The sequence below is a fragment of the Ailuropoda melanoleuca genome, chromosome 8 (assembly GCF_002007445.2).
Source record: "Ailuropoda melanoleuca isolate Jingjing chromosome 8, ASM200744v2, whole genome shotgun sequence".
Classification (NCBI taxonomy): domain Eukaryota; kingdom Metazoa; phylum Chordata; class Mammalia; order Carnivora; family Ursidae; genus Ailuropoda; species Ailuropoda melanoleuca.
Genome location: NC_048225.1, coordinates 24,819,398 through 24,831,890, shown reverse-complemented (window position 1 = coordinate 24,831,890; position 12,493 = coordinate 24,819,398). Strand labels below are relative to the sequence as shown.

The following is a 12,493-nucleotide window of genomic DNA, read 5'->3' as shown; positions in this document are numbered from 1 at the left end:
GCTCTGCTCTTTCCAGGTATACACTGTCCCCTGACTGGGCAAGACCTCCATGGTGAAGTCCAGCTGCCAGAATGCACAGAGAACCCTGACAGGTGGGTCTGTTCTGGTGCTCTTCTCCTACCCCACTCCCTCTTGTAGAGTTCCTAAGCCTTGGAAGGGTGGCCCTGCCCAGGCGGATGTCCCCTCAGTGTGTTGGCCTCAGGACACAAGGAGAGAAGGGCTCTGGGGCATTTACTGAAAAGCTAAGTGACTGTAACTCCTTTCTTTAAACTAATTTCCAAATGCACCAATATGTAGTATGTGTGTTCTGTTCTATCTTAATCATGTTACTTTTTAGTAACATCAGCGAAAAATAATAATAAAGTTTTTTTAAAATGCAGGGAGTTCAGGGACGCCTGGTTGGCTCAGTTGGTTAAGCATCGGCCTTCGGCTCATATCATAATCCCAGGGTCCTGGGATGGAGCCCCACATAAGGCTCCCTGCTCAGTGGGTAGCCTGCTTCTCTCTCTCCCTCTGCCTGCTGCTCCCCCTGCTTGTGCTCTCTGTCAAATAAGTAAATAAAATATTTTTAAAAAATTAAATTTTAAAAAATTTTTTAAATGCAGGGAGTTCAAAAGCCCCAAACCATGAAGGGTGATTCAACTGAAAGTGATGTGAAATATTTAATGCCCTGGAAAGTTATTCAAAATGTGAAGGGGGAGGGAGAACAGATTATAAACATATAAAGGGGAATCCACTTTTTAAAAAATTAAGATGTATAAAAAACAAGAGTGGAAAAATAAGTTATTTATCTAAATGGTAAATTCTTTAATTCTTTAATTGGTTAATTTCTGTTTTGGTTTGTTTTGCCTTACATGTCTTTTCTAAATTTTTCACAATGACCATGTATTTCTTCTTTAACACATTCACGCACTAAGGGTCACCTTAAAAATCATTTGTAAAGAGTCAATTTAGACTCTCAGTCATTTTTTAAAATATATCTATATATAGATATAGATATATTTTTTAGTGATCTCTACATCCAATGTGGGGCTTGAACTCATGACCCCAGATCAAGAGTTGCATGTTCTTCCAACTGAGCCAGCCAAGTGCCCCAGAATCTCAGCCATTTTTAATCAAAGATTTTAAGAAGTGACAAATAGGTTCCTGAGAGAGATCATACACATTCGAGTCACAATGGACAATTACTGCTAATGGTCTGATGGTGGACAAACTAACGGCCTCAGAAGAGTTTTCCCTTGACTTTCTGATTACTAAGGATCTCCTACTGCAATGTTTTACCTAAATGATGACTGTCGGGAGCTCGCTTCGGCAGCACATATACTAAAGTTGGGGCGATATAGAGAAGATTAGCATGGCCCCTGCACAAGGATGACACGCAAATTGGTGAAGCGTCCCATATTTTTCCTGAAACTAATATTATACTGTATGATAATTGAAATAACAATAAAACCTTACAAAAATAAACAAATTTAAAAAAATAAATGTTGACTGTCTGATAACTTTCTCTGGAGACATTCGGTACTCCCATGCCAACCTCAGCTATCCCTTCCCCAGGGATTTGATCCAGGCCATCAGCTCCACCAGTTCACACAAACATGGGAACCAGTTCATCACTTACTGATCTGTGACCTTGGTCAAGTTACCTTACCTGTACATTCCCCAGTTCCTGCATCTGTAAAACAAGGATCACCATAGTTCCTTTCTCAGGACTGTTACAAGGTTTCAATGAATATATGTAAAACACTATATACGTAGTAACCGTACCACAAATAGAACTCTCATTATTATTGCTCCAATAACCACCAGAATCTGCTACTCTGTTCCTGCAGTCTATTCTTCTTCCCTAACTTCTTAAATTCACATAGGTTTTCTCTACAAGTTCCCAGTAAATATCTAATTTCAAGAGAATTAACTTCCAGTTATGGCCAACTAGGTAATTCAGACCAACCACCCTTAATGAGGACAACCAGAAGAGCAACACAGAACATGGAGCCATCTGCTCACAGCAGCAGCAATCTGAAAAGATTTAAATGGGTCAATATTCAGGGGAGGATAAAGGCTCAGGGAGACAGGCACAGCTTGCACAACTTTCTCTCTCTGGGGAAGCTGAAAGACTCTCAGGAGAGTAGCTAAGTAAAGGGAAAGGGACCGGGTTCCAGGGCTGGAGGAAAAGGGGAAGGGAAGTATACTTGGAAAGACTGAAGATCTGGGCTGATACTATGAAGCAGGCTGAACCAAGAATCGTATCCTAGAAACTGACAGGCCTTCCCAGAGACTGCAGCTCAGTTTCCAATAACCAAAATCCATGAAATGAAAAGGAGATCCTGGATTGCTAGCGTCGCCAAGCTTCAGGAAGAAGCAAATGGAATGTTCCTTGCAGTAGAACATTAGCTTAGGCCTCAAATTCGTCTATAAGACATCTGTGTAAATAAAATGTCTGGCACATAATAAAAAATAATTTGACAGAAAAGGAGACAAGATAACATGAATGAAAACAAAAAGGAACAGATCATAGTAAAAAAAAAAAAAAAAAACCAAATCCATAGGGACCCTAAGATACTGGAATTATCTGACATATACAAACTATATTTACCATGTTCAAAGACACCAAAGACAAAAATTGAGAATTTTGGCTGTGATCTAAAAACAATTTAAAAATGTTTTAATTATGGGGACAACTAGGTGGCTCAGTTGGTTAGGCATCTGCCTTCAGCTCAGGTCAGTAGGGAGCCTACTTCTCCCTCTGCCTGCCATTCCCCCTGCTTATGCTCTCTCTCTGGCAAATAAATAAAATCTTTAAAAAAATTTTTAATTATAAAACTGCAACTACAATAACTGAAATTAAGAACTTGACGGATGGACTTCAAGGCAGATCAGATAAGCTGAAAAAAGTATTAGTATAACAAAGATGGGCCAGAAGAAAATCTATCATGGAGAGACACAGAGGATACAGTGACAACGTCTAAGATGTTTGTTTCTGGAGTCCCACAGGAAAGGAGAGTATTAGGCAGAAACAATATTTAAATACTTAAAAAGAAAAAAAATGGCTGGGAATTTTCTAAGACTAATGAAAGGCATCAAACCACAAACTCAAGAAGCTCTATAAGAACATATTTTTTAAAATTTATTTATTTATTTATTTATTTGGAAAGAGAGCAAGCACTCAAGTGGGGAGGGGCAGAGAGAGAGGATGAGAGAGAATATTAAGTAGGGTCCATGCCCAGCACAGAACCCGACGCGGGGTTCGATCTCACGACCCCAAGATCATGACCTGGGCTTAAGTCAAGAGAAGACATTTAACTGACTGAGCCCCAAGAAGGGTACATTTTTTAAAAAACTACACCTAAGTATATAATAGCAAAATTGCTGAAAACCAGATTCAAAGAGAAAAGCTTAAAAGTAGACAGAGACTTAGAAACACATTATCTTCAAAGGAGGATAATTATGCTGACAACAAATTCCAGTAAGTTAATGGTAACATTCTATATCAGGATAGTGGTACCATAAAGTATCAGGAATGGAGTAAGCACTTTAAGATGATGAAAGAAATTCTATTTCCAATTAACCTATCTTGCAAGAAAAAGATATCTGGTAAAAGAATATGACAACAGCCAACCCACCCTTAAGAAAATTCTAAAGTGTTTTGGAAGACAAAATTTATCCAGGAAAGGGCAGAGACATAAGAGGCATAAAAATTAATGAAAACAATAAATATGGAAATCTAAATCAGAGGCTCTCAATCTTACCACAGACTTGAATTACCTGAGGAGTTTTTAGGAAATACTAATGCTGGACCCCAAGAGACCCAGATGTCATTTGTCTGAATTGGAGCCAGCCATCTGTGTTTTGCAAAAGTTCCCCAGATGATATCAGTATGCCTCCAGACTCAATAGCCACTGACCTAAATTCATTTGACAGTATAGGACATGGCTTGTATAACATCTGGGGTATAACAATCCTAAAAAAGATGAGATGGGGTTAAATGGAGTTGAAGTGTTCTGAGGTCTTCTATTGTCCAGGAGGAGGATAAAAGTACCAATTAATATAAGACACTGGTAAGTGAAAGATATTGAAATATCTAAAGTAACCAGGAAAGCAGTAATAAAAGCCTATTAAATATGTTCCAAAGTTATAAGAGAGAAAAAAACAGTAACAAATTCCAAAGGAATTAACTAAAGGAAAAAACCCCACAAAACTGGCAGAACAAAAAGCACTAAATAAGAAGGTAGATGAGAACCCACACATATCAACAGCCCCATTAAATGTAGATGTACTAAATAGTCCAGTAAAACACAGGTACTAGATTAAGAAAAAACCTATAGCACATCTAAAACATACAGAAATATTAAAGTATTAGTAAAAGCAAAAAACATTACTGGAGATAAAAAAAAGGAAACTTTAACCATGAGAGATTCAATTCTTCAGAAAGAGATAATAATTCTAAATCTGTATGCACCTAAGAACAGCCTCAAAGTAAAGCAAAAAACTGTCAAAACTACGAAGAGGAAAAAAATTATCCAAAATCACAGTTATCCAAAAATCACAAGCTCAGATAATCAAAAGTTATCCAAAATCACAGCTCAGTCAGTTAAGTGCCTGCCCTCAGGTCTGGTCATGATCCAGGGGTCAAGCCCAGCATGGGGCTCCCTGTTCAGCAGGGAACCTGCTTCTTGTTCTCCCCCTGCGGCTCCCCGACTTGTGCTCGCTCTCTTTCTCTTTCTCTGTCAAATAAATAAATAAAACCTTTTTTTAAAAAAATCACAGTTGGAGATTTTTAACACACTTTTCTCAATAACAGGAAAAAAGATTACAAAAATCAGTAAGGATAAAAACTTGAACAACATAAAAACAACACGATTACGACATACATAAAACATCAGAAGTTGTAAAACAACTGAAGAATATACATTCTCTTCATTCACACAATGAAAATTTTACTATAAACCAGTCATAAAACAAGTCTCAACAAATTTCAAAGGACTAGAATCATACAGAGTAGTTTTCTGGCCACAATGCAGTTAAACTGGAAATAAATTACAAAAAGACAACTAGAAAATTTCCCCATATTTAGAAATTAACAAATGTACTATTTTTTTTTTTAAGTAGGCTGCATGCCCACTGAGGAGCCCAATGCAGGGCTTAAACTCACGACCCTGGGATCAAGACCTGAGCTGAGGTCAAGAGTCAGACACTTAACCAACTGAGCCACCCAGGTGCCCCAGCAAATGTACTTCTAAATATCCCACGGAGACAAAAATAGAATTACAATGGAAAACCAATTTTTCTACTGAATGATAATATTATATCAAAACTTATTTGCTAAAACCCGGGTGGCTCAGTTGTTGTTAAGTGTCTGCCCTGGGCTCAGGTCATGATCCCAGGGTCCTGGGATCCAGCCCCAAATCAGGCTCCACACTCAGCAGGGAGTCTGTTTCTTCCTCTCCCTCTGCCCTCCCCCCCTTCACATGCATACCTGTGTGCCCTCTCTCTCAAATAAATAAATAAAATCTTAAAAAATAACTTATATGCTGTTGAAGAGTACAAACTTGCAACTAGTAAATAAATAAGTTTTGGAGGTTAATGCACAGCATGGTGATTACAATCAACAATGCTGTATTATGAACTTCAAAGCTGCTAAGAGACTAGATCTTAATTGCTCTCACTACAAAAAAGATGTAATTGCATAATGTGATAGTGGTATTAGCTAACATGACAGTGGAAATCATATTGCAATATATAAACCAACACACTCTACACCTTAAACTTGCACAATGTTATAGTTCAACTGCATCTCAACTTTTCAAAATAAACTAATTAAATAGAAAGCTAAAATAAAATCTCTTGTGAACTGCAGCTAAAGCCCTGTTCAGAGGAAAATTTGTAGCTTTAAATTAAGAGAAAAGTAGAAAGGCTGAAAGAAATTTTAAGCAGTCATATCACATTGTTAGATAAAGAATAAATTAAACCTCTGGAAAGTAGAAAGAAGAAAATAATAATGAGCAGAAATAAATGGAGCACGTGACTGTAGAGCTTGGGGTTGTGAGTTTGAGCCCCACATTGGGTGCAGAGATTACTTAAAAATAAAATCTTTAAAAAAAGAAGAAAATGCAAAATAAACATACAACAGAGAGGATCAACAAAACCCAAAGTTGATTATTTGAAAAGACTTAACACCTGGCAAGGTGGACTAAAACAAAACAAATAAAAATAACCAAAGTCAGTAATGAAAAAAGGGAACATCACTGAAGATTCTACTTATATTTCAAAGACCATTAAGAGTATATTAGAAACAACTTCAACCAAACGATATCAATTTTAGGGGCGCCTGGGTGGCTCAGTCGTTAAGCATCTGCCTTTGGCTCAGGGCGTGATCCCAGGGTCCTGGGACTGAGCCCCACATCAGGCTCCCTGCTCTGCTGGGAGCCTGCTTCTTCCCCTCCCACTCCTCCTGCTTATGTTCCCTCTCTCTCTGGCTGTCTCTCTCGCTGTCAAATAAATGAATAAATAAAATCTTTAAAAAAAATGATATCAATTTTAAAAATCCAATGTAATAGATTACTAGGGAAACTTAACCAAACTCACACAAGATAGGATTAATTCTACAATTAGTAAATAAAGTGAATGCATAACTGTAAATCTTACCAGATGGCTTCACTGGTAAGTTGTTTTCCAAACATTACAAGAAAAAGTAATGCCAATCTTAAGTAAAATACTCCAGAGAACAGAAAAAGAGGCAATATCCCCTCTCTGTAAGTCCTTTTGAGGCTATAAAACTTCAAAACCAAAACCTGGTAAATACATTATAAATGAGAAGAATTACAGGTCAAACTGACTTTTTTTAATGATTTTTTTTTAAGATTTCATTTATTTATTTTAGAGAGAGAAAGAGTACGAGCAGAGGGAAGGGGGCAGAGTGAGGAGAGAATCTCAAGCTGACTGCACTGAGAGTGGTGCCCAATGCTATGCTCGATTTCAAAACCGTGAGATCATGACCTGAGCCAAAATCAAGAGTCAGTCCAACCAACTAAGCCACCTGGGCACCCCCAAACCCTCTATTGAGCACAGAGGCAAAAATCCTGACCATTTTAGCAGACCAAATTCAGAAAATAAGTAAGTTTGGCTCATTTCAGGAATGCAAAAGTTGCTTACCTATTTAAAAAATCAATTAATATATTTCACACCACCAAAATTAAAAAGAAATATCATATGACCATCTAATTAGTTGGGAAAAAAGTGAAAAACATTTAACATTCATTCATGACAAGAATCTTTAGCAGACAGAGAATAAAAGAGCTCTTCCTTAATCTAATAAAGGACATGGTATCTACAAAGAAATCTACAAGTATCATATAAACAGTGAAATGTAGTTCCTCTTGAGATCAGGAGTTGAATAGAGATATCAGCTATTACCCACTTTTTTTGAACATTTTACTAGAGTCTTACGGCAGTAAAGCAAGAAAAATAAATAAAAGCTGTAAGAATTGGAAGGCAAAAAACAAAACTGTCATAATCCACAGAATATATTCAGAAATTTTCAAAATTACTAGTAAATTATTAGAATTAGTGCACAAGTTTAGCAAGTCTCCTGGACACACAATTTGGAAGTATCAACTGCATTTCCACAACCACAACAAAAGGACAACAAAAAAATTTACAATAGCATTAAAAATAATCAAATACCTATGAATAAATCTAACACAAGATGGTACAAGATCTCTATGCAGAAAACTATACAAAAGATGGAGGGTAATGAGAGAAGACCTAAATAAAGGCATGTGCCATGTTTCTAGATTGGAAGACTATCTATTTTAAGTAGGCTCCACACCCAGCACCAAGCCCAACTTGGATCCCAAACTCACAACCCTGAGATCAGAGGTGGACACTCAACTGACTGAGCCACCCAGGTGCCCCTGGAAGACTCAATATTAAATATAAAATAAAATAAAAATCAGAGATGCCTGGGTGGCTCAATCGGTTAAGCATCTGCCTTCGGCTCAGGTCGTGATCCCAGGATACTGGGATCGAGTCCCACATTGGGCTCCTTGCTCAGCGGGGATCCTGCTTCTCCCTCTGTCTGCAGCTCCCCCTGCTGTGTTCTCTCTCTCTGACAAATAAATAAATAAATACAGTCTTTAAAAAAAAAAATCAATTTTTCCCCAATTAACTACAGACTAAATGCAATCCTTATCAACATTTCGACAAGTGGCTGTTTTGGTGAAATGCAGCGAATGTATATGGGAAGAAAAGACTTACAAAAAGGCAAAACACTATTAAAGACAACCAAGGTAGAAGGGCATGCTCTAGTAGATATAAAGCCTTATTATAAAGTACAGTTATTAAGAGAGTGTAGACTTGGTGCAAGGATACACACAGACAGCAATGATTAAGAGAGTCGAGAAACAGACTCACCCATACAGAGATATTAATTAACAACAAAGGCGCCATGGGAGAACAGAAGGGAAAGGATGACCTTGACAATAAATGGTGCAAGCTGGATAGCCATATGGTATGGGCCACATACCCATATGGAACAGATAAAAATAAAAAGACCCATGCTTCTTATTACACAAAGATCAGTTCCAGGTAAACTGTAGCTCTAAATGTGCAAGGCAAAATAAGCAGCTCCTAATAGACAATCTAGGAGAATAATTTTATGTCCTCAGCGCAGGAAAAGACATCTGAAATAGTACACAAAAAGCACCTATCATCATAATAGTAACAGTAATAACAATAAAGAAATAAGTTAGACTTCAAAATTAAGAACTTCCAAAAACATCATTAAGAGGGTAAAAAGGCAAGCCAGAGAGAAAAACAGTATCCCAATAACCTCAAACTGGAAACAACCCAAATGCCCATCAGCAAAATAAATCATCATTTCTTCATACATAGGAATACTATACAGCTACACTCAACAATACCAATGACTCTCAAAAACACGTTTAATGAAAGAAAGGTGCCTAACGGGCTCAGTCACAAGAGCATGTGGCTCTTGATCTCAGGGTCATGAATCTGGGCCCCACGCTGGGTGTAGAGATTACTTTAAAAAAAAAAAACTAAACAAAATAAAAAACTATGTTTAGTGTGAAAGAACCCAGATACTTCAGAATACATACTGAAGGATTCCATTTATATAAATCTAGAAAACAGGATAAGCTACTGGTGCTTAAGGACAAATGGCTGGATGGTAAAACTATAAAGAATAATTATCATAAAGGTTAGTGTAATAATTACTAGAGGGGGTGTTTAGGGTAGAAATGTTCTATTTTTTTTTAACCTTGGCAGTAGTCACACCAGTATGCGTTTTACAGTGTGTTTACAGACTGAGCTATAAATTTTTTAAAGCTCAAAAATACTCAAGGGCTTTTGCCGTAGAGCAGGTTGCAATGGTGCCATGAATGCTTGGCACCTTCATGAGTATGGGGCTATCTTTACTTTCACTTCAAGTATCTTAGCTTTTAAATCATAATCTGTTCAAACAATGAATGCTCTGCATTGATAAATATTTATTACCACTCTAAGAGCCTGAACAAACTTCTTTGGAATCCAAAAAGAAGAAAGGGGTCTCTCTCAGCATGAAAACATGAATGGGAATGCTAAATTCCCAACTCAAGATAAGAGTTACTTCTGGAAAGGAAGGTTAATGGGATTGGAAAACGTTCAAAGGAGGCCTTTCTATCATAATGTTTTATTTCTATATCTATGTTTTAGTACTCAAAAAAGGGGGGGCCAATGCAAATATGGGAAGTGTTAAAATTTTAAAACTGGGTGGTGTATAGAGGAGTATCTTTGTATTTTTTACTATACTATGGTGGAAATATTCCTAATTAAAGGGAGTAAAATAAGAGAACGTCCTTCACTCTTATCACTTCACTTCTTCACAGAAAAACTCTGCTTCAGTCTCCTACTTAGCCTTCCAGAAACAAACTACAGAATATTCTAAAATACTTACGTTCTTCACCACCACCACTAAATCCCACCTTTTCTTCTTCTCCAGGCTCAATATCCCCCTTACAGTTAATCCACGTTTCATGTCAAATTCTCCATATTCTTCACCATTCCAGCCATTCTGTTCTAGACAGCAACATCCCTCAAAATGAAGGACCAAGATCCTAATCAATGCCCTGTGTGAGGTTCCTCCGATTTCTCAATTTTGCCAGCAAATATTTAACCAGCAGATAATTTAGGTAAGAATGAATTAGTTCTTTTTCCTTCCAGCCAGCCCACCTATTCTATAAGCTCCCAAATAGAGAATGCCCTTGCATGTTATCTACTCAACTACCAAAGCACACTTTTCCAACAGAACCCAACCCACAGTACCATTCCCCTGCCGACATTCGGTTTGGCTAGAAGCATCTGATGCAATTCTGTCCAGCAGGATTTGAGGGGTATTGTGTAGATTGGCTTTGAGAAAGATTTCTTCACCAATAAGAGGAGATATACAAGAAGAGATAGTCTCTTTCCTCCCCTGGACATTATCATATCAGAGCGTGTCCTCTGAACTCTATCCAATCTGCAACCACAAGACGTGTTTCAGCTGAGAAAGGAGCAGTGGAAAGGTTGCACGGAGCTGCTCAATTCACCAACCTCACTCCAAATGCTGATAACTGTTTTCTGGACCACAATCTTATCCCAGTCACAGTGATTAGTGTTAACCTCGTCCTATGGTTTGTCTATCAACTAGGCTGATGATTGTAAATCTGGTGCGGGCAGCCTTTTCTCTTCCAAATAATTCCACACCCTGATTTTGATAAGACTTCCCCGCTCCCCCAACACACACACAGGGGGCCTTTTAAATTTCTTTTCCTTAAATTCTGCAGAATATAAAGATGAAACAAACTTACTATTTAAAGGGAGAGAGAACTGGCACATTATATAAAAAGGCATTAGAAGTTTTTAAAAATCCGTGGAAAAAGTGAAAAGGCAAAGTCCCCTGTAATTACATCCTTCAAAGATAACCACTGTTAACAGCATGGTATATATTGGTTCATGACACATTGTAACTTCTATGAAATTAATTTCTTTTAAAGCAAATACTTATATCAGATTTTTTGGTAGTGGGGAAGATTAAAAAAGGAAATCCGCGACCACAAGAGAAACATTATGGGACGCCTGGGTGGCACAGCGGTTAAGCGTCTGCCTTCGGCTCAGGGCGTGATCCCAACGTTATGGGATCGAGCCCCACATCAGGCTCCTCCGCTATGAGCCTGCTTCTTCCTCTCCGACTCCCCCTGCTTGTGTTCCCTCTCTCGCTGGCTGTCTCTATCTCTGTCGAATAAATAAATAAAATCTTTTAAATAAATAAATAAATAACTAGAGAAACATTATGAAACACCCTGACACAGAGGAAAGAAGGAGCAACAGACTTAGAAGAGGATTCGTACCCTGGCCCTGCCACAAGGCCTTTAAATCCTTGGCCTCTACTGACTCCCTTTTAAGGTGAGGGAAACAATACCTACTTCAGTAAGCTGTTTGTGTAGAATTAGAAGATAATGTACCCAAATGAGTTCTGTTAGGGTTTTTTGTTTGCTGTTGTTTTTCTGTACTTGCACACAAGCATCACCTTGGGAGCATTTAAAACTGAGAATCCCAGATGTACTCAAGGAGATCCTCTGGGGGTGGGGCCTAGAGATCACGGGCAAGTGCATTCCGTAAAAAGCAATATGCATATTTGTTTTTATTACTGTAGCATTTAGCATCTAAAACAGAACCTCACAGTAGTGATTCAAAAAACACTAGTAGGATTAATAACAATGAAAAGTCTTATTTTAAAGAAAGATTATAGTTGGGTGGCTCAGTCGGTTTAAGCGTCTGACTCTTGATTTTGGCTCAAGTTATGATCTCAGGATCGTGAGACTGAGCCCCACTTTGGGCTGCACTGGGCACAGAGCCTGCTTAAGATTCTCTCTCCCTCTGTCCCCCCCTCTCTAAAAATAATAATAAATAAAATGAATTAAAAAATAAAAATAGATTATAAAGAAATTTCATTTAAAAAAAACTTCATGATGGCTTATGTAAGAAAAATTTTCTTAGCAAAAATAGTTGTAGTTGATACAAAGGACTGGAACCTATCTGTATTTGAATGGGGCTGTATGGCTCACTTTCCATCTAAGGCCACAGATCAAGGCACACAATACTAAATTTAATTAAGCATCAAGGTAATCTACTTTATCTCACTAAAAAACTCTTGAAAATTGGATTATAAACAATTTCAAATTCTCTCTCAAATGCCCCCCCATAGAAGCTACAATTACTGTACAAATATTTATCCCTACATTTTGTCACACAGAAAACGTGATTTTCCTTCACTAGTTCATTTTAGGACAATTCAAAATAGTAACTGTTAGGTACCAGCTCCAATACGTAACATATGCCAGTTTTATAATATATATGTACTTGACATATCTGCTGAGATATATACCACCAAAATGTTTACAGTGAGGTTTCCCTGGAAAATATGTTTTGAGATTATTTTTCATTTTTTATTTATCTG

General features: G+C 37.6%; 1 protein-coding gene and 1 non-coding gene across 5 annotated transcripts in view; one reads left to right on the top strand and one right to left on the bottom strand.

The window, feature by feature from the left end:
• The window catches only part of APLP2 (amyloid beta precursor like protein 2), an 82,126-nt gene that overhangs the window by 65,062 nt on the left and 4,571 nt on the right, over window positions 1–12,493 (bottom strand). The window lies entirely within an intron of this gene.
• Window positions 1,300–1,406, top strand: LOC117803665. Its single transcript, XR_004627602.1, has one exon. It is a non-coding gene; the product is annotated as a U6 spliceosomal RNA (small nuclear RNA).